Source organism: Bubalus kerabau, chromosome 6 (genome assembly GCF_029407905.1).
Source record: "Bubalus kerabau isolate K-KA32 ecotype Philippines breed swamp buffalo chromosome 6, PCC_UOA_SB_1v2, whole genome shotgun sequence".
NCBI lineage: Eukaryota > Metazoa > Chordata > Mammalia > Artiodactyla > Bovidae > Bubalus > Bubalus kerabau.
The window spans coordinates 9,290,637-9,313,549 of NC_073629.1; the positions used below are offsets into that span (position 1 = coordinate 9,290,637).

At 42.9% G+C, this 22,913-nt stretch overlaps 1 pseudogene; it reads left to right on the forward strand.

Annotated features, from left to right (window-relative positions):
* The first annotated feature begins 11,811 nt into the window (after positions 1–11,811).
* On the forward strand, positions 11,812–20,809 carry LOC129655928 (intelectin-1-like; annotated as a pseudogene).
* Positions 20,810–22,913: the final 2,104 nt, after the last annotated feature.

Genomic DNA, 22,913 nt, shown 5'->3' on the forward strand with positions numbered 1-22,913 from the left:
ACAAAATGAAGTAGGACAAAGGCTAACAGAGTTTTGCCAAGAGAATTCACTGGCCATAGCAAACACCCTCTGCCAACAACACAAGAGAGACCTGTACACATGGACATCACCAGATGGTCAATACTGATATCAGATTGATTATATTTTTTGCAGCGGAAGATGGAGAAGCTCTATACAGGCAGGAAAAAGAAGACTAGGAGCTGACTGTGGCTCAGATCATGAACTCTATTGTAAAATTCAGACTTAAATTGAAAAAGTTAGGGAAAACCATTAGGCCATTTAGGTATAACCTAAATCAAATCCCTTATAATTGTTCAGTGCAGGTGATGAATAGATTCAAGGGATTAGATCTGATAGAATGCCTGAAGAACTATGGATGGAGGTTTGTAACACTGTACATAAGGTGGTGATCACAACCATCACCAAGAAAAAGAAATGCAAAATGGTTTCCTGAGGAGGCCTTAAAAATTGCTGAGAAAAGAAAAAAAGTGAAAGGCAAAGGAGAAAAGGAAAGATATACAAGAATAGCAAGGAAAGATAAGAAAGCCTTCTTAAGTGAACAAGTCAAAGAAATAGAGGAAAACAATAGAGTGGGAAAGACCAGAGATCTCTTCAAGAAAATTAGCGATACCAAGGGAACATGTCATGCAAAGATGGGCACAATAAAGGACAGAAAGGGTATGGACCTAACAGAAGCAGAAGATATTAAGAAGAGGTGGCAAGAATACACAGAGAACTATACAAAATAGATTTTAATGATGTGGATAACCATGATGGTGTGATCACTCACCTAGAGCCAGACATCCTGGAGTGCAAAGTCAAGTGGGCCTTAGGTAACATCTCTATGAACAAAGCTAGTGGAGTTGATAGAATTACTGCTGAGCTATTTCAAATCCTAAAAGATGATGTTGTGAAAATGCTGCACTCAGTATGCCAGCAAATTTGGAAAACTCAGCAGTGGCCACAGGACTAGAAAAAGTCAGTTTTCATTCCAATCCTAAAGAAAGGCAATGCCAAAGAATGTTCAAACTACCACACAATTGCACTCAATTCACATGCAAGCAAGGTCATGCTCATAATCCTCCAAGCTAGAATTCAACAGTACATGAACCAAGAGCTTACAGATGTACGAGCTGGATTTAAAAAAGGCAGAGATCAAATTGCCAACATCCATTGCATCATAGAAAAAAGCAAGAGAATTCCAGAAAACATCTGCTTCACTGACTTTGCTAAAGCGTTTGACTGTGTGTATCACAACCAATTGTGGAAAATTTTTAAAGAGATGGGACTATTGGACCATGTTACCTGCCTCCTGAGAAATCTGTATGCAGGTTAAAAAGCAACAGTTAAAACTGGACATGGAACAGCAGACTGGTTCAAAATTGGTACAAGAGTAAGTCAAGGCTGTATATATCACCCCTGTTTATTTAACTTATATGCAGAGTACATCATGCAAAATGCTGGGCTGAATGAAGCACAAGCTGGAATCAAGATTGTCAGAGAAATATCAATAACCTCAGATATGCAGATGATACCACCTTTATGGCAGAAAGCGCAGAGGAACTAAAGAGCCTCTTGATGAGGGTGAAAGGGGAGAGTGAAAAAGCTGGCTTAAAACTCAACATTCAAAAAACAAAGATCATGGCATCAGGTCCCATCACTTCATGGCAAATAGATGGGGAAATAATGGAAACAGTGACACACTTTATTTTCTTGGGCTTCAAATCACTGCAAATGGTGACTGTAGACATGAAATTAAAAGACGCTTGCTCCTTGGAAGAAAGCTATGACAAATGTAGACAGAGTATTAAAAAGCAGAGACTTCACTTTGCTGACAAAGGTCCATAGAGTCAAAGCTTTGGTTTTCCCAGTAGTCATGTATGGATGTGAGAATTGGATCATAAAGAAGGCTGAGCACCAAAAAATGGATGCTTTTGAACTATGGTGTTGGAGAAGACTCTTGAGAGTCCCTTGGACAGCAAGGAGTCAAACCAGTTAGTCTTGAAGGAAATAAATCCTGAATATTCATTGGAAGAACTGGTGCTGAAGCTGAAGCTCCTAAACTTTGGCCACCTTTTTCGAAGAACTGACTTATTGGAAAAGACCCTGATGCTGGAAAAGATAGAAGGCAGGAGCAGATGGGGACAACTGAGAATGAGATGGTTGGATGGCATCACCAATTCGATGGATCTAGGTTTGAGCAAATTCCAGGAGAGGGTGAAGGAGAGGGAAGCCTGGTGTGCTGCAGTCCATGAGTTCACAAAGAGTTGGACATAACTTAGGGACTGAACAACAAGAAGGTGAAGAACTTATATAAGGAATAATGAGGACCAAAATGTCCACTTGATTTGGCCACTTAGATGTCATTGGCCGCAGCAGGAGATGTCTCATTGTCACACCTTCCTCTCCTTGCTTCTAAGCACTGGATCACTGCAGGAGTAATCTTCCCAAAGTCTAACCCCTTGCAGAGTGGGGGTTCTCTGGTTTTGGTTGGCATGGACGTGCAACTCAAACTAATTTCAGCAACACCTTGGGGATAACTGAGGCAGCTATGCTTGTTTCTATTGTTGAGAGCCTTGTGATATGAGACCCAGAGCTCTCCTCCCGATTATGGGATTCCAGGATGGAGAACAACCCACCTACTAACTAGAATGTTATTGGTTGAGGAGACAAGAGTAATGCCATGCGTTCAAGGCTTGGTGTTTCTGAGACGGCTTTTCCTTAGAGGCAGGAACACTGTAGGGCATTTCCAAAGAATGTGTATTGTTCGAGTTGATTCTCCTTTAACGACGCTTGTGCTTGGATATTAGGGCCCAGGAATCCTGACTGAGGTATATGCTGCTCCTCCATTCTCCTTTCAGATTGCCTTTAAAATAACCAAAATATTAAGGCTGGAGGAGAAGCATTTTATTCTAACCTTTCCTAACTCAACCACATGAATTGATCAAATTTATGTCCATCACCTGAAGACCCTAAAGAAAAGAAAGTGTTTAATTTGAGGGGGCACTAATGCAAATGGGGTATATTGTAGCTGTGGTTGTTGGGGATTTCTCCTTAAGGATAGACGGGGTTGGCAGGCCTGTCATGATGGTTACCCTTCTTGGAAAGTGGGTTGACAGCGTCTTGGGTTCCCTCTTCAGGGACTTATTGAGAAGGAGCCAAGCGGCCAAATCACCCTTAATGTGTTATCAGTACAGACAGGATGTGGGTAACTTCAGTCCTGACCCAAGACTAAATCTTAGGCATCTTACGGTGTTTTCTTCTTGGATGCAAATCTGTTGATAACACGCACTCCCAATTTTCTCCCCTTTCAGGTGTCAGCTAGAACATGAAGCACCAAGTTCTTAGGCCTTGGGGAAATTAGGAGATGAGGAGGAAGGAGAGGAAGAGGAAGGACAAAACAGAGAGGAAGGGGGAGGGAAAGAAAGAAGTTTCCTGGGATGTTTATTTATCTTTAAACTAGATTTATTTGGCCCTGAGTCGGGAAGCGTTGGTATTCCCTCTGCAGGCTCTCTTCCTCTATTTCTTCGCATTTCTTCAACCACTTATTGTCTGTTCCCTGTTCTTTCCTGCCTTGTCTCTTCTCCCCATTCTCTTCACCTTCCTTGCCTCGTCTCGCCATTCTCTATCTCCAAACATAGATGTCCCTGCCCCTCATTGCTCTCAGCTGCCCTTCCTCTGCCTGCAGAGGATGACAGGGAACTTGAATCTGTTTCTCCTGTTGTTGGTGCTTCCCTGTGTGTGACTCACCTCTGTGCCAGGGTGTACAGATAAGAGGTGGAGAGATAAGGATAGTTTGTCTGTTCCTGCCTTCCTTTATGAATTCATTCCAGCAATATCTACTGAACATCATGCTAGTTCTTGGGTTACATGTGGGGGTGCAGTGGTAGAGAAAACAGATGTGCTCCATTCTAGAAATGTTGTGTTGGAGCCCACAGGCTATTTCTAGGCAAGGTGATAAGTGCTCAGATGAGGACAGGCAAAGGAGCTGTGGGAGAACAAAGCACTCACAAGTCCAGAAAAGAATGCTAGGGAGTACGTCTCTGAGAAGGTGACTTGACTTTGATTGTGATCCCTTCCACCCTAGAGGGACCAGAGAACTCTGAGGTGGGAAAGTTTTCACTTGTCATTGTTTTTATTGTGCCCCATACCTGTTATCTGAATGTTTTAAAGTCCAAGCTCTGGAACTAAATGTATTTAGTCCAAATCTTTGTTGTTGTTCTGTCACTATGTCATGTCCGACTCTTTGTCACTGGATGGACTGCAGCATGCCAGGCTTCCCTGTCTTCTCGATCTCCCGAAGTTTGCTCAAACTCATGTGCACTGAGTCAGTGATGCCATCCAACCATCTCATCCTCTGCTACCCTCTTCTTCTATAACCTCCAATCTTTCCCAGAATCAGAGTCTTTTCCAGTGAGTCGGCTCTTTGCAACAGGTGCCCAAAGTATTGGAGTTTTAGCATCAGTCCTTCCAATGAATATTCAGGGTTGATTTCCTTTAGGATGGACGGGTTTAATCTTGCAGTCCAAGGAACTCTCAAGAGTCTTCTCCAGCACTGTAGTTCAAAAGTATCAGTACTTCTGTACTCAGCCTCTTTATGCTCCACCTCTTATTCTATATATGACTCCTGGAAAAACCATAGCTTTGACTGTATGCACACTTGTTGATGACAGAGGACGACAGAAAATGAGATGGTTGGATGGCATCACATACTTAATGGACCTGAGTTTGAGCAAACCCTGGGAGATGGTGAAGGACAGGGAAGACTGGCTTGCTGCAGTCCATGGGATTGCAAAGAGTCAGACAGGACTGAGCAATTGAACAACAACAGCTCTTGTTGGCAAAGTGACATCTCTGCTTTTAAATAAGATGTCAAGGTTTTTCCTAGCTTTCCTTCCAAGGAGCAAGTGTCTTTTAATTTCACACCTGCAGTCACCATCTGCAGTGATTTTGGAGCCCAAGAAAATACATTCTCTCACTGTTTCCACTTCTTCATCTTCTAATTCCCATGAAGTAATGGGACAGGATGCCATGATCTTAATTTTTTGAATGTTGAGTTTTAAGCCAGCTTTTTAAATATCCTCCTTCAGCCTCATCAAGAGGCTCTTTAGTTCTTCTTCACTTTTTGCCATTAGAGTGATATCATCTGCATATCTGAGGTTGTTGATATTTCTCTTCTAATTTTGATTCCAGCTTATGTTTCATCCTGTCTGGCATTTACAATGATATACTCTGATTGAAGTTAAATAAGCAGAGTGATGATATACAGTCTTGTCCTACACCTTTCCTAATTTTCAACCAGTCAGTTTTTCCATGTCTAGTTCTAACTGTTGCTTCTTGATCTGCATGCAGGTTTCTCAGGAGTCAGGTAAGATGGTCTGGTATTAACATCTCTTTAAGAATTTTCCGCAGTTTGTTGTGATACACACATTCAAAGGTTTTTGAATAGTCAATGAAGCAGAAATCGATGCTTTTCTGGAACTCTCTTGCTTTTTCTATCATCCACCAGGTGTTCGCAATTTGATCTCTGGCTTCTTTCCCTTTTCTAAACCCAGGTTGTATACCTGGAAGTTCTTGGTTCACGTACTGCTGAATCCTGCTGCTGCTGCTGCTGCTGCTAAGTCGCTTCAGTCATGTCCGACTCTTTGCAACCCCATAGACGGCAGCCCACCAGGCTCCCTCATCCCTGGGATTCTCCAGGCAAGAACACTGGAGTGGGTTGCCATTTCCTTCTCCAATGCATGAAAGTGAAAAGTGAAAGTGAAGACGCTCAGTCGTGCCTGACTCGTAGCGACTCCGTGGACTGCAGCCTACCAGGCTCCTCTGTCCAAGGAATCCTAGCTTGAAGCATTTACAGCATAACTTTGCTAGCATGTGAAATGAGCACAATTGTATGATAGATTGAACATTCTTTGGCATTGCCCTTTTTTACGATGAAGCCTATACTGTCTCCAAACATCTCACTTTAGATCTGAAGATGTAAATAGGTTGAAAGTGAATAAAAGTGAGGAGAGGGGAAAAAGATAACCTATGAAAATGACAATAAAAAGAAAGCAGGGAGGTATACTAATATCAACAAAGAGAATGGAAATTTGCAAGAGACAAAGGACACTATATATTAGCAATGGTTCAAAATAACAAGAAGATCCAGCATTTGCAAACATTCATGCAACTAACAACAGACCATTAAAATATATAAAGCAAGGATGGACATAAGTGAAAGAAGAGATTGTTCTACAATAAGCCTGTAACCCCAAGGGAAAGGGGTGGGAGACTTAGTTGCCAAAATAGAACAGCTCCTGCATTCTCCTTCTAAAGGGTGAAGGAGCTTTCCCTTATCTTTCTCTCCTTCTATGAGCTTCTTGGAATGAAGAGTTCCCTGCCAAGTTGGAATCTTTTCTTGTTTTGTTCTCTAGGGTTGCTTCTGTGTCCTTTAGGAGGAAAGCTTAGTGGTGCCTCTGCCCAAATACTTTGTCCAATAGAGATAAGGACTTTGGTTTTCTCAGGGCTAGATTAGGCTCAGCACAGTCATAAACTTACAACTTACATAAAAGTCATCTACTTCCATGGGAAACAATGTAAAGTTACCAAATTTAAAAAATTCCCAGTTAAAGACTAAGAAGCTGAAATCAAACATCTGTTATCCATAGAATTTTACATGAAAGACATTAAAAAAATTTTTTTTTATTGGGGTATAGTTGATTTACAATATTGTGTTAGTTTCAGGTGTATAGCAAAGTGGAAAGATACATTTTAACAATAACAAAATAGAAAGGCCTTAACCACAGAATAAATATAGTTCTTTAGCATGAATATATCTAGTTACTGGGAAAAAAATTTTGTATTATGTATGCCAACCACTGGAAGTATCATTACCTGCCACAATCTTTAGATGACGCTCTGTGAATATTTGATTCAGTACAACCCCCCTCCCACTCATAATCTAAATAGTTGATATTATTCATATTATTCATCTCACACGCTAGTAAAGTAATGCTCAAAATTCTCCAAGCCAGGCTTCAGCAATATGTGAACCGTGAACTTCCATATGTTCAAGCTGGTTTTAGAAAAGGCAGAGGAACCAGAGATCAAATTGCCAACATCTGCTGGATCATGGAAAAAGCAAGAGAGTTCCAGAAAAACATCTATTTCTGCTTTATTGACTATGCCAAAGCCTTTGACTGTGTGGATCACAATAAACTGGAAAATTCTGAAAGAGATGAGAATACCAGACCACCTGATCTGCCTCTTGAGAAACCTGTATGCAGGTCAGGAAGTAACAGTTAGAACTGGACATGCAACAACAGACTGGTCCAAATAGGAAAAGGAGTACGTCAAGGCTGTATATTTTCACCCTGATTATTTAATTTCTATGCAGAGAACATCAGGGGAAACGCTGGGCTGGAAGAAGCACAAGCTGGAATCAAGATTGCCGGGAGAAATCTCAGTAACCTCAGATATGCAGATGACACCACCCTTATGGCAGAAAGTGAAGAGGAACTAAAAAGCCTCTTGATGGAGGTGAAAGAGGAGAGTGAAAAACTTGCCTTAAAGCTCAACATTCAGAAAATGAAGATCATGGCATCTGGTCCTATCACTTCATGGGAAATAGATGGGGAAACAGTGGAAACAGTGTCAGACTTTATTTTTTTGGGCTCCAAAATCACTGTAGATGGTGACTGCAGCCATGAAATTAAAAGACGCTTACTCCTTGGAAGAAAAGTTATGACCAACCTAGATAGCATATTGAAAAGCAGAGACATTACTTTGCCAACAAAGGTTCGTCTACTCAAGGCTGTGGTTTTTCCTGTGGTCATGTATGGATGTGAGTGTTGGACTGTGAAGAAAGCTGAGCACCGAAGAATTGATGCTATTGAACTGTGGTGTTGGAGAAGACTCTTGAGAGTCCCTTGGACTGTGGGGAGATCCAACCAGTCCATTCTGAAGGAGATAAGCCCTGGGATTTCTTTGGAAGGAATGATGCTAAAGCTGAAACTCCAGTACTTTGGCCACCTCATGCGAAGAGTTGACTCATTGGAAAATACCCTGATGCTGGGAGGGATTGGGGGCAGGAGGAGAAGGGGACGACAGAGGATGAGATGGCTGGATGGTATCACCGACTCGATGGACGTGAGTCTGGGTGAACTCCAGGAGTTGGTGATGGACAGGGAGGCCTGGCATGCTGCGATTCATGGGGTTGCAAAGAGTCGGACACGACTGAGCGATTGAACTGAACTGATACACTGGAGTCAATGATTTCTTTCAGAAAAAATATTTACCTCACTTTCCCAGTGACAGAATCAACCACTTCCTCCAATGTATTTTCATAATTTTGAGGCAAGTCTTTATTATACAATTGATAACATTGCATTCAAATATTTATTTTTCTCTTATAGGATTTCTCAGTAAAAGTTGATAATTTCCCATGTCTGATAACCTAGTATTTTCTATTTTGAGAATGTCAAGGATGAATTACTCAATATATCCAGATTAATTACCTAAGAAAAGACATCCTCTGATATCTGGAAGTAAGAATATTTAACAACTGCAATAATAGACTATAGGCAGCTCTAAAACCTGAGTCTGCAACCAGGATGTTGTGACTACGAAGCAAGTTTTCAGTACCCCATTGTTGTTGTGTTTCAGTTGCTAAGTCGTGTCTGACTCTGCGACCCCATGGACTGCTGCAAGCCAAGCTTCCCTGTCCCTCACTATCTCCTGGAATTTGCTCAAACTCATGTCCATTGGGTTGGTGATGCTATCCAACCATCTTATTCTCTGCTGCCCTCTTCTCCTTTTGCCCTCAATCTTTCCCAGCAGCAGGGTCTTTTCCAATGTGTTGACTGTTCTCATCAGGTGGCCAAAATATTGGAGCTTCAGCTTCAGCATCAGTCCTCCCAATGAATATTCCAGGTTGATATTCTTTAGGATTGACTGGTTTGATGTCCTTGCAATCCAAGGGACTCTCAAGAGTCTTCTCTAGAACCACAATTTGAAAGCATCAATTCTTTGGCTCTCAGCCTTCTTTATATACAAATTTACAGTATTCCAGTACACTGTGATATTCTGTAAATTGAAATGCTAGTGTACTTACTGGGATAAAATCAGGATGGGCTTTTAAATGAGGAACAGATATGGTGACTTTTTAAAAAAGGAATGTAGTTTTATTCACTTTGAAATTTTAATGCAAAGTGTTCTTTGAGATATATATTGATATATAAATTCAGATTTCACATTTTTTAAAGACACGAATACAGGTTATTTTACCCCAAATATTAGCATTTTGGTTATTAAGCACACTTTATTTCAGAACGTCAGCACATGCCCAACCTGTACTGCCATCAGAACCCCTCCTCCCCAGGCTGAGCTTAATGGGATGCTGAAGATCTCATCCAGTAGTCATGAACCCTTTTGGTAGAGATCCCTGAATATACATTTGGCCACTTATTCTAAATACTCCCATGTTAGAAACAGTATTCAGCAGAGGATAATGCCATGTGTTGATGCCCAAAGATTGAACATCTGCAAGATGACTCATCCAAATGTATTGCTTTATTTTCCCAAATTTTGCTAGTCAAATTGTAGAAGTTTGATATATCATGTAGGAACAATATATATCCCTCCCAAAATACATCATGCTTGGATGTGTGTGTGTGTGCACCTTGATTGAAGATGATTTATGAAGAAAAATTTCCACAGCATTTGCCTATTGAAGACCCAGAATTTGTTATTGCTTTCATTTCTGCTTGCAAAACAGACCAGTTTTTCTCCCAGACCCTCTCCTTTGTAATACAGAACCAAGACAGCTGACACGAGGCACTGACATTGTTTCCCTGAGGTCTTCCTTTAACGCCCTGGTACAGTCTGTACATCACACACCTCCTGAGACACCGCAGGCAAAACATTTAGCATTTCCTCTAAAACAGAACACAGAACGCCATCCTTCCAACCTCGAAGATTAGTTTCCTCATCAGACATAAACATACCACCACACCAGGGCCCCGTATTTTATGGAGTCATTTCCTGAGGCTGGAAAAAGGATGGTGTGGACTTGTGCCCTGCCTGGTAAAGGCTTCAGCCTGAAACTGACCCTTTCTGCTCACATTTCTTGGCTAGGACAAGTCCCATTGCCCACCTAACTTCATAGAGGAGAGGTGCAGTCTTTCCTGGGCCTCCAAAAAGAAGGGAATTAATCACAGTGAACACCCAAATGAGTACCTGAGAAATTGCCTGATTAAGTGGTATTAGTGGTCATTTCCCTATGGCTGTAGCAAACAGCAGAGATGTATGGGAGACAGGTCAGTCCTCTCTCCATCTCTCTCTCCAACCCTGTCCTCTCTGAAAACAAATTCAGATGGCTGTGATGTAGTAGAGTGCACGGGTAAGTGTAAGTTATTAATAACATTCCAGGCCTTGGATAGATAGTGGTTTATATGTGTGTAAGGCATTTGCCTTCCTCTGCACTGAACAAGCTGGATGGTTTCTGCACCTTGGACATCAAAGAGATGTGGGGCTAGAGGCCCAGGAGTGAGAGGGAGCAGTGCCCTGAACATCAGCATCTGACCCCGAGAGCAGCCCCAGCAGCAGAGGTGATGGAAATGAAGTGTCATAGGGTCAGTTGTCAGTGCTCTGAATCCTTGACATCGATTCCTTTCGAGGAATTGGGCTGGCTTGGGTGTGGAATGGGGAAATTCAGTTGTCAGCAGGTGTAAAACATCCCCTAGGGATTACGGGCTTCAGTGTGGACAGAAATCTCCTAATAATGGGAAGAAATGAAAGCCAGAGAAATTTCAGTCTGATGAATGCCAGCTGAGCTGAGTAGAACTCCCAGGTTAGTGGACCCTAGAAAAACACCTGTTACATAAAAAGAGTTAACGATACATAATTGATAATTTCACTGTGGTTATATGTGAGAAATCCCTACTAGAAAAACACATATTTATCTAGGGAAAGGGCCTTCATGGATGTAACTTACTCTCAATTTGTTTTTAAAGAAAAAGCCTGTGTGAGTTTGTGTATGCACATAGAGAGAAGGCACACGTGCTAAAGCAAATTGGGTAAAACACAAACTATAGCTGAATCTAGGTAGAAGCTATCTGTGTCTGCACTAGTCTTATTTTTGCAATATTTTGCAAATTTTCAATTATTTTAGCCTCAAAATTACAACAGAATGACATGACAGTGTGGTACATGTCATAATTAGAGTGACAAAGTCCCTATTAGGCCAGGGGAGTATCCATCAGCTTTGCCTGGGGTGGGGGTGTCAGGGCAGGCTTCATGGAGAAGTTTTGGGAGAGACTGGAAGGATGACGACCTGACGGAGGTGTGTGAGGCCCTGGGGCATCTGACTGACGTGGGAGCAGAACAGGCTGCAGGGGAGAACCGTGAGGTCCCGTGCATCCCGAGAGTCTGTTACTGAAGGGAGCACTGTGTGTGCTCTGACCCCGCAGGGCTCGCCCTCCTCATGGTGAGTGTCACCTGTGTGACCAAGAGTGCTGTCTCCTGCCCCTCCAGGCAGTTACACAATCCTTCTCATTGCCGGGGCTGAGCCTCAGGAACCTTCAAGGGAAGAAAGCTTGAGGGCGGGGCTTGCAGCCCAAAGTGGGCTGGGCCCACATGCTTTATTCTCTCCACAGGCTTAGCACCTCACTCATGTCAGGACTCTCTGCAGAGGCAGTAGCTCTGAGACTCCACCTGGCAGGAACTCGTGGTTCCTGGGATCTGGGAGGAAGGAAGGAGGAAGCTCTCCGTGCTGTGAGGAAGCTCTCTGTGCTGACTCTGAGATAAGATCCGAGTGTGTGGGGCACCACAATGCCAGCTCAGGTCTGGTCTTGGTCTCAGGAATGGGGAGTTTCAGAGAAAGGAGCCTGTGGTCCCTTAAGGATTTGAGGGTTATTCCAGTAGGTTTGAGAATGCCCAGGAGGCCATCACTTCCCATTTGAGGTTTCCTTACTCACAAAGTTCAGGCACAAGGATGGGGAGATGAAAAATGATGGATCGGCCAATGATGTTGTGCATAATTTTCTTCTTAGGGGCCAAGGTCCAGATTCTGCCTCATGCTGTTCCTCTTTCTGGCCGCCAGAGGGCGGGGTGCAGGTAGGTCACTCAGGAGCAGCAGTTTCATCAGTTCACCCAGGTGCACAGTGGAGCCGAGGGAATAGAGCTGGGCTGGATGCGGAGGTCCTGGCCCAGAGAGGAGTCGTGGAGATGCAGAGAAGTCAAACTTTGCAGCCAAATTGAGCTGTGGCCTGAGTATTGATTGCTGGTCTCTCTGGATGTTTGGTCTGAAGCTAAGGCCAGTCCTGGGGCTCCATCTGTGCCTCTGCATTTGGCTGAGAGGGCTCAGGGGAGTCGTGGTGGTGAAGATTGTGGTTCCTTCTAGTGGCTCCTGCTCCTATGGCTTTGGCCTTGGGGTTCCCAGAAGGAGATGGTATTCAGGGCTGTGTCCAGGGAACAACCTAGTCTAGTCTTCATCCTCACAATTCCCTTCCTTGTAGCAGGCACTATGATAGTTTTCATTTTTAAACAGTTGAGCAAAAGAATGCAAGTGTTAAGCCTGTAGTAGATTGTGGTCAGGTATTCTTAGCTATGAGAATCCTGACCTCTGGGGCCTCACAGTCCAGTGATAAAATTGTAAAGTAGGAATGGGCTGGGAGCTGTTGGCCTGGAAAGCTGGTGTGAGTAGCATCTGAATATTAATGAGAATTATTCTCCCATCCTCTAGCAATGATCCCTTCTGTTGAGAAGTTCTGGGAGGGTGAAAAATGTGCTCCTTACCTGTCTTTCCTTCCCAGAAGCTGCAAGGAAATCAAAGAAAGTGGTAGTGAGGCAGATGGTGAGTAATAAACCAACCCAGTAGTAATAAACCAACCCAGTACCCTCTCCTTTCAGTTACTTTTTAGCTAAGCAGATCCCAGTTATGGAGATCAGGAGGGCTGTGCTCCCCACTCCTGTCTGATCTGACTCCAGGGTCCAGCCAAGGAGATTTCCAATGGGAATTTTGAGGGTTTGGATCATGTTATGGGAGACATCTGTACATGTAGTGGGTTTTCCAAGGAGGTTGACAGATAGGGTTGGTAAAGAAACTACAAAATTCATATCAGAGAGTTTATTCTCCTTTAGGGCTAGCTAGGTCCAGGAAAGGAACTCTACACTTAGGGAATCTGAATCTCATAAAATTGGCAGTGACCATGCCTCTCCTTTGCTCTGAGTTGCAGAGGCCACATCCTGATGTAGACTTGAGATGTGGTTGGGCACTATTATCAGGCCTTGAGTGGTCAGAAGGAGGCTCTATCCAGAGGGAGATACCATCTCTGTCTTCTTTGATATTTGCTCTACAAAGTCTTTGAAAAGGTAGCTTTGAACAAAGGCAGTCAGTGTTTCTGCTCTTAGATGACCCATAGAGAATTGTCCTCTAATAAGCAGGTATATGTGAGAGCCTTCAGGATACATTTCTGACTTCCCAGAGTCTTTCTGATTGTGAGGCCTAAGATGGACCCTGTGGTCTCAGAAAGGGGGTCTCTGGGCTCGTTCCCTCTGCAGATGGCCTGTATCACCTCCGCACTGAGAATGGTGTCATCTACCAGACCTTCTGTGACATGACCTCTGGGGGTTGTGGCTGGACCCTGGTGGCCAGCATCCATGAGAACTGCATGCTCAAGAAATGCACGGTGGGCGATTGCTGGTCCAGTCAGCAGGGCAACAGGGCTGACTACCCAGAGGGCGATGGCAACTGGGCTAATTACAACATGTTTGGGTCTGCAGAGGCCGCCATGAGCGATGACTACAAGGTGGGTGGCACTGAGTTTCCAGGTGGGAAAGGGTGGGAACAGGGTGTGGCTGGAGCAGAGCATGTGGAAGGGAGGGTGGGAGACGGGGATGTGGAGGTGGGGCTGGAGAAGGAAAAAGACAGAAGTCCATGTCTTGAATCACAGCTTCTTCCCACCAAGGCTGTTTGGGTGGTGGGGCCTCATCATCTTCTGGAAGGGTGGTGGTCTGAGCACTGCTGGGCACCTGGCCTCCTGGAGCCCTGAGCTCTCAGCTCAAGTGAGGACTGTGTGTGTGGGTCTTTGGCTGGTGGCACCTCCTGGGCTGGTCGGACTGAGTGTGTGTCCCTCTGCAGAACCCTGGTTACTACAACATCCAGGCCCAGGACCTGGGCATCTGGCATGTGCCCAACAAGTCCCCCCTGCAGCACTGGAGGAACAGCTCCCTGCTGAGGTACCACACCAACACTGGCTTCTTCTGGAGACTGGGGCACAATCTATTTGGACTCTACCAGGTACATGGTGCTGCTGGCTGGGGGTGGGGGTACTTCTTTTGGTGAGCTGAGAGCCAGGAGTTTTGGGTGAGAATAAGTCTGGTCTGGGTCCCATATCCCTAGCAGGTGCTTGTTCTTGGCTCTTTATTCCAGCTCTGGGTCAAGTGAACTCATGGTCTACCTCTCTTGGGAGTTCTGAGCCAAGCAAGGGAAGAAGCATATGGCAGAAGAGAGAGGGACTCGAGGTTGTTGGACATAGTTATCACGGCGGGCGGGTGGGGAGGAATTAGTATTTTAAGGCTGATCTGAAAATGACACCTGAGGGCATTACATCTCCTGCTTGTCCTCACACAATCTGTATTTTGGTCTCTGTAGAAATACCTTGTGATATATGGAGCAGAGAAGTGCTGGACTGACAATGGCCCAGCCATTCCTGTTGACTATGACTTTGGTGATGCTGAGAAAACTGCATCTTATTACTCACCAGATGGTCGGTGTGAGTACTTCCTTCCCAAGCCCAGTCATCAGCTCTTCCCTGCTCTCTTAGGGTAAGTGTAACTAGCAACAGTTAATGATTGCTAGCATGTATTGAATACATACAATGTACCATGGTGTAATATAGGAACTTAACATGATTTTGTGTTATTTTATCATCATGAGAAAAGAATGAAGTTAGTATTACTCTTCTCCATTGCAGAGGATACAAGCTCAGTCTTCTTAACCAATACCCTGTATGACTCTTATAATAGTTAAGGAAAGAGGTAAGTTAAAGTTCAGAGGCAAAAACAAATAGCAAAGTGGTGTGAAAAATTTGTTTTTGTAATGATGAATAGAATAGAGAAGCTGAAGTTGACCAGTTCCATGAAGACCTACAAGACCTTCTATTACTAACACCAAAAAAGATGTACTTTTCATCATGGGCATTGGAATGCAACAGTAGGAAGTCAAGAGATAACTGGAGTAACAGGCAAGTTTGGCCTTGGAGTATTGAATGAAGCAGGGAAAAAGCTAACAGAGTTTTGCCAAAAGATCACACTGGTCATAGCAAACACCCTCTTCCAATGACACAGAACACAACTCTGCACATGGATATCACCAGTTTGTCAATACCCAAATCAGATTATGTTCTCTGCAGCCAAAGATGGAGAAGCTCTATACAGTCAGCAAAAAGAAGACCTAGAGCTGACTGTGGGTCAGATCATGAGCTCCTTATTTTAAACTTAAGGCTTAAATTGAAGAAAGTAGGGAAAAAACATCAAGACATTCAGGAATGATTTAAATAAAATTCCTTATGATTATACAGTGGAAGTTACAAATAGATTCAAGGGATTAGATCTAGTAGACAGAGTGCCTAAAGAACTATGGACAGATGCTCATAACATTGTACCAAAGGTGGTAACCAAAATCATCTCAAAGAAAAAAAAAATGCAAGAAGGCAAAATGGTTGTTTGAGGAGACCTTTTCTAAATCCAGCTTGTACATTTGGAAGTTCTCGGTTCATGTACTGATGAAGCCTAGCTTGAAGGATGTTAAGCATTACCTTGCTAGCATGTGAAATGAGTACAATCGTGCAGTAATTTGAATATTTTTGTTTAGAAAATAGAGTTTAGAAAATAGCTGAGAAAAAAAGAGAAGCGAAAGGCAAAGGAGAAAGGGAACAATATACCCAACTGAATGCAGAGGAACAAAGAATAGTAAGGAGAGATAAGAAAGCTTTCTTAAGGGAACAATGCAAAGAAATAGAGAAAACCAATAGAATGGAAAAGATCAGAGGTCTCTTCAAGGAAACATTTCATGCACAATAAAGGATGGAAACAACAAGGACCTAATAAAAAGAGAAGAGATTAAGAAGGGGTGGCAAGAATACATAGAAAAACTATATTAAAAAGGTCTTAGTGATCTGGAAAACCATGATGGTGTCATCACTCACCTGGAGGCAGAAATCATAGAGTGCAAAGTTAAGTAGGTCTTAGGAAGCATTACTATATAGAAAGCTAGTGGAGTCGCTAGAATTCCAGCTGAGCTGTTTGAAATCTTAAAAGATGATGCTGTTAAAATGCTGCACTCAATATGCCAGCAAATTTGAATATCTCAACATTGGCCATGGGACTGGAAACGGCCAATTTTCATTCCAATCCCAAAGAAAGGCAATGCCAAAAATATTCAAGTTACTGCCCAATTGTGCTCATTTCACACGCTAACAAGGTAATGCTCAAAATCCTTCAAGCTAGGCTTCAATAGTACTTGAACCAAGAACTTCCACGTATACAAACTAGATTTAGAAAAGGCAGAGGAACCAGAGATCAAACTGCCAACAGCCACTGCATCATAAAAAAAGTAATGCAATTCCAGAAAAACATCTACTTCTGCTTCATCGACTATGCTAAAGCCTTTGTGTGGATCACAGAAAACTGAGGAAAATATTTAAAGAGATGGGAACACCAAATCACCTTACCTGTCTCCTGAGAAACCTGTATGTATGTAGATCAAGAAGCGACAGTTAGAACCAGACATGGAACAACAGCCTGGTTCAAAATTGGGAAAGGAGTAGGTCAAGGCTATATATTGTCACCCTGCTTATTTAACTTTTATGTAGGGTGCATCATGTGAAATGCCAAGCTGGATGAATCAACAAGCTGAAATCAAGATTACCTGGAGAATTATCAACAACCTCAGTTATGTAGATGATACCACTTTAATGGCATAAAGTGAAGAGGAACTAAAGAACCTTTTGATGAAGGTGAAAGAGGAGAGTAAAAAAGCTGGCTTAAAGCTCAGCATTCAAAAAACTAAGATTATGGCATTCTGTCCTATTACTTCATGGGAAATAGAAGGAGAAAAAGTGGAAACAGTGACAGACTTTATTTTCTTGGGCTCCCGTATCACTGCAGACAGTGACTGCAGCCATGAAATTAAAAGACGCTTGCTCCTTGGAAGAAGGAAAGCTATGACTAACCTAGACAGTGTATTAAAAAGAAGAGACATCACTTTTCAGACAAAGATCTGTACAAGCAAAGCTCTAGTTTTTCCAGTAGTCATGTATGGTTGTGAGAGTTGGACCATAAAGAAGACTGAGTGCTAAAGAATTGATGCTTTTGCACTGTGGTGTTGGAGAAGACTCTTAAAAGTCCCTTGGGCAGCAAGGAGATCAAACCAATGAATCCTAAAGGAAATCAGCCCTGAATGTTCATTGGAAAGACTGGTGCTGAAGCTGAAGTTCCAACAATTTGGTCATTTGATGGGAAGAGCTGACTCATTGGAAAAAACTCTGATCTGGGGAAAGATTGAGAGCAAGAAGAGAAGGGGATGACAGAGGATGAGATGGTTGGATGGCACCATCTACTCAATGCATATGAGTTTGGGCAAACTCTGGGAGATGGCGAAGGACAGGGAAGCTTGGTGTGCTGCAGTCTATTGGGTTGCAAAGAGTCCGACGTGATTTAGTGACTGAACAACAAATGATGGATAGCTATTATTTTAAAGAAGCCACAGACTTAAGTTTTTGGTGGGAAAATGAGTCATTTTACGTTAACGTCATGGTAATTGGATGAGAAGTGTGCTAGCAGAAACAGATGGCCACTTCTGATAATTGCTTATTCTTGCTGGACCTCTGAAGGTCTTCTTGCTGATCTCTCAGTGTATTATTAATTTCACCTATGAGCTTTAGGCAGACAAGTGACTCTTGTGAACACGAGCCTTGGTCCTGTTACTCCAGATGGAGGGAAGGTCTCTTCCAGCGAAGTTCAGAGCCAGGATGTACTGGGTTTCATCCCTGCAGCTTGGAGTGCTAGGCTATAACCTGACCTATTGATTTAGGGAATCCCTGGGCTGGTCAAAAGGAAGCTGTTTTCAGTTCATCCTTTGAATCCTTGACCCTTTCTCTGCCTCTTCTTTTCCAGGAGAATTTGTTGCAGGATTTGTCCAGTTCAGGGTGTTTAACAATGAGAGTGCAGCCCATGCGCTGTGTACTGGGATGAGAGTCACTGGCTGTAACACTGAGCACGTGAGTTTTGGGAAGAATCATGGCTTGTGTGTGTGTGTGTGCTTGTGTGCACAACTCCTTATGGGGTATATTGGTGTATGTCTCTGTAGCTTGCATTTTTCTTCTTTTGCTGGCATTTTGTGGACATAATTTTAAAATTGTTACTATTATTTCTACTTGAAATGTAATCAATATGTAATATCATGTTAGTTTCAGGTGTGTACCATAATGATTTTATATTTTTATGTATTGTGAAATGATCATCAGAATAAGTCTAGTCAACATCTACTACCACACATAGCTACAAATTCTTTTTTCTTCTGAGGAAAACTTTTAACATCTACCCTTTTATAATTTTTCAATGTACACCATAATATTATGACTATAGGAAGCATACTGTATATTACATCCCCAGGAACTTAATTTATAAGTGATAGTTTGTATCTTTAACCATTAGACATAATTTACTTCATCAAAGTACAATTTATCTATATTCTCATGTATGATTAGTACTTTTATGTTGTGTTTAAGAAGTATTTTCATATATTGAGATCACAAAAATATTATCTAATATTCTTATTAACTTCAAGAATCTTTATGTTTTTGTTGTATCTTCCGTCTTGTAGAAGTGAGCAGCAGAGGTGTGCCAGCTGGAGAGTGTCTCTGAGGGACGTTTTGTGACTGGAGGGGCAGGAGGAAAAGGGAGTCAGAGCTCTAAGGACGAGCATGCTCACTCACAACGTTTCCTTCCACACCTGTCAGGCTGAGAAATGCGACCCTGAAGTCAAGGACATCTTTACTTCCCGCTGCAACGATCAGTTTGTCCATGCGTCAGTTAGAAAGAGGCAGCTGTGCCCTCACGACATGGCCCCTAGATTCCGATCTGGAGGATCATGTGTGTGTCGGTCCTGGGAGTGGGGTTGGGTGTGTGCCCCCCTACTGTGGATTCCATGAATCCTTATTCTGTTCATAAGTTCCCATTTGCATTTACCCCTGTATGTACTGACTCAAAAATACATGGGAGGGTACCTACAAAGTGCTGGGTATTGAAACTGTAAGCTGACAGAGTCATCTTAAGGAACTCAAGTGGTTAGGATTTGTAAACACACGATTGCAATCTCATGTGGTATCGCCTGAGATAGCAACATAAACAAAGGGCCCTGGGGATACAATGCAGGAGCTTCTATCTCTACTAACGACACACAGTTGATTCTGCAGGAAGGTGACATTTTTGGTGAATATCAAAAGATGTGTGTAGAGTTCAACAGGCAACAAGGGGCAAATAGTGTCCTTTGAGGATGAATGACTGACATGTTCAAAATCACTGGGATTTGATACCATGGTGTGTTGAGGGGGCAGTGAGCTGTTGTGTAAATTGTATCATGGTATGCACATGGTGTAGAATCAAGAGCTGAAAATACTTGCAGGAAGTAGGGCAAGGAGGGGCTTTTGCATTACGTTCAGGACATAGAGTTTATGTTATAGGTGATGGGACACATCAGAGGAGTTTGACCATATTAGTGACCTGATCACTTTGGTTTAGAAAGGAGGGGGAGACATGGATTCAAGAGCAGGAAAATAAGAGTCAACGAGACCATGAGGCAGGTGTAAAGGTGCAGATGTGAAATAGTGAGGACTTGAGCCAGGGTGTAGTTGATAGAGCTGAAAGAGTAAGGATGGGTGCATAGATGGTGGAATCAACAGTTCTTGGTGATTAAACAAATATGGGAGATGGCAAGTGATGAAGACCAAACAGACTTCAGGGTTTTGTTTTGGGTGACTGGATGTTATCAGTTAAGATGTGTGATGAGAGAGGAATAGATTCAAGGACAGCAAGAGAGAATTAGTTTTGTTTTGCTCAAGTGGAGTTTTAGATCTAAAGATATGTGGGTGGAGACATCCATGTGACAGTTGGATATGGGGTTTCAAATGCAGAAAATAACTGGCTGCCCTCTGAAATTTAGGAGCATCATGACAATGTATGATTATGCTGGTGTTAGCAAAAGTCAGGGGAGAAGATGAGCCTCACTGGGAGAGTGAGAAGTGGACAGAGCTGTGAGGAATAGCATTTGGGGGATTGATTAAGGAAAAGAGTTGAGCTGAGGGGCCTGAGAATAAACGGGAAAAAGGTAAAAAGGAATTCAGGAGAACATGATTTCAGAGTCCACTGGAGAGTTAGTTCTGTGCAGGGGAGGGGTCAAGGCCAAGTAGGAGAAGGACCAAAATTACAGGGGATTCGACCATTAAGAGCTCACTGGTGTGTCCACAGCCAACCCCTCACTGTGTCTACTCCCTGCCCCCCAGCACTGCATCGGTGGAGGAGGATTCTTCCCAGAGAGCAGTCCCTTGCAGTGTGGGGATTTCTCCTCCTTTAACTGGAATGGATATGGAGCTCACTGGGGTTACAGCTCCAGCCGGGAGATCACTGAGGCAGCTGTGCTCCTGTTCTATCGCTGAGAGCTGTGTGGTGTGAGACACAGAAGCCAGCTCCTAAGCCCAGACCCTCAGAGATGGAAAAATAGAATGTTAACAAGGAGGGGAGGGGAATAAATTATATCACTTTGTGCATTTTGTGGTTTTGAATTTCTTTGAGTCTGTTTACAAATTGGCCGGGACCTGAAGACCTGAAGGGATGTTTTGAAAAAATACCTCTCATTTTGGTGAATACCTCTTTGAACATTCTGAGTTTGGAACTTCAAGTCACAACTCCAAGTTCTTGAACACAAGTTTGCCCATTTCTGGAGACCCTAGTATGAGGCAGATGGGCAGAGGAAAATGATTCTTATGAATTTTTTGTAACATACTGTTATTAGCTAATCAAGTAAAGTCCTCAACATAAACATCTTAAAGAATAATAGATTACTTAGATTCAGTAGTAAAAGAGAGATTAAGGTCACAGCTGTCCATTTCCTTTATTCCTCCAGCTTTGACACTCAGGACAGTGTCTCTACAATGATTCTAGTACGTGTTGCAATGTGTGTGTGTTGGGGAGAGTTCTCACAATACCAAGACATTCACTGAAAAGTAGCTGGGAGTCCTCCAAATCAACTCAATTTTGACCCAATCTACCGGGAGACAGTGCCAGATCCCCGTGTGAAAGGCTGAGTCCTACAAGTCTGCCCCTTGAATCCTTCTGAGGGGAGAACTGCAGCCACAGCTGAGGCCTTGGGGCTTTTTTTGGTTTGGGCAGCAGCTGTCCTGGCTGGAGGGTGAAGTGAAACCCCTGTGGTTGTTCTTGCCTAAACTTGGCTTGTATGGTACTAGGTCATCTACTGTTAATATATAGTTAATCCTTGAACAACCTGTGGGCACCAACCCCCTGCACAGTTGGTTAGCTCATGCTTGGCCCTCTGTACCATGGTTCCTCCGTATCTGTGGTTTCTGAGTTTGTGGTCAGCAGCTGCGGATTCAGTGAGTCATGGATGGTGTAGTATTGTGTCAAGGAAACCTGCATATAAGTTGACCAACACAAATCAAATCCGTATTGTTCAAGAGTCACCTGTATTTGCTTTTTTTCTAGTATCTTCTTTTGCTTTCACTTCCTTAGTAAATCTTTGTCCCTTTCTAGCACATTCCTGCCTTCACATTTTGCTCCTTTATTCTTTCTTTCTCTACTCATTTTTTGTCACCTCTTGCCTTTTTTCTCTCTCCTCATGTCAGGGTGTTATAAAACCAAACTTGAGTCTGCTGGCCTATGTGCAGGGAAGCCAATCTACTAACATGGAGCTGTGGTGAAGGAAAGTACAACATTTCCTGCACGTGCTCAGCAAGGAGTTTAGGTAGCTAATGTCCACAAAATGCCCGAATTCCCCAGTGGCTTTCAGGGAAAAGTTTTTAAAGACAAGGTGAGGAAGGGAGTTGCAGGGTGCGGGATCAGCGGGTGGATTTTCATCTAATTGGTTGATGGTGAAGTTACTGGGAATCAACATCATCCACCTTCTGGTTCCAGCTGGTCTGGGGTCAATATGCTTGTGGTTGGCATACAGTTAAATTCTTCCACCTGGTGGAGTTTCAGTATCTGCAAAACAGCTCCAAGGTATGACTTAGAAAGGGTTTGTTATCTGGAAGTACTATTTTTGGAGCTCTGTAAACCTTTTGTTTCTTAAGCAGGGTGGTAGTTTCATAAGTCTTTGCTTTTTTTCGTAATTCACTAAACTGTATATTTATGCCTTATATCCTTTCCTGTATTTGTGTTAATTTTTACAACATTCTTTTTGTTATTCTTTTTTTTTTTTTTTTAACAATAAAGCATAAACAATTCACTTAGAGAAGTTGGGCTGGAAAGGGTGACAGGGGTCAGGGCTTTTATCCCCACTATTCTCTTTGTAAACACATCTGTTTTCTTTTGCCTAAGGTACATTTTGAATTATCTTTCTATGGACTGGTGATTGATGGTGAATTTAAATTCACAAAAAGTAATAATACATCAGAATCAATTTTTATCCTTCTTTTACATTCTTACTAACTCTTCTGTACATTTCAACACTTCCAGCTTGCTGCCAGACACAATCCAGTCTCAAACTTTTCCTTGTCTCCCGAGTTTAGGATGTCCGGTAGTGGAAAGATCAGGGGCTACAATCACCACCTCCTAACACATCCCTCACTTTGTCTATCCCTTCTTCATGGCCAGTGTTCTAATGTTCCCTGCTGGGTCTACGTTTCCCTCTTAAC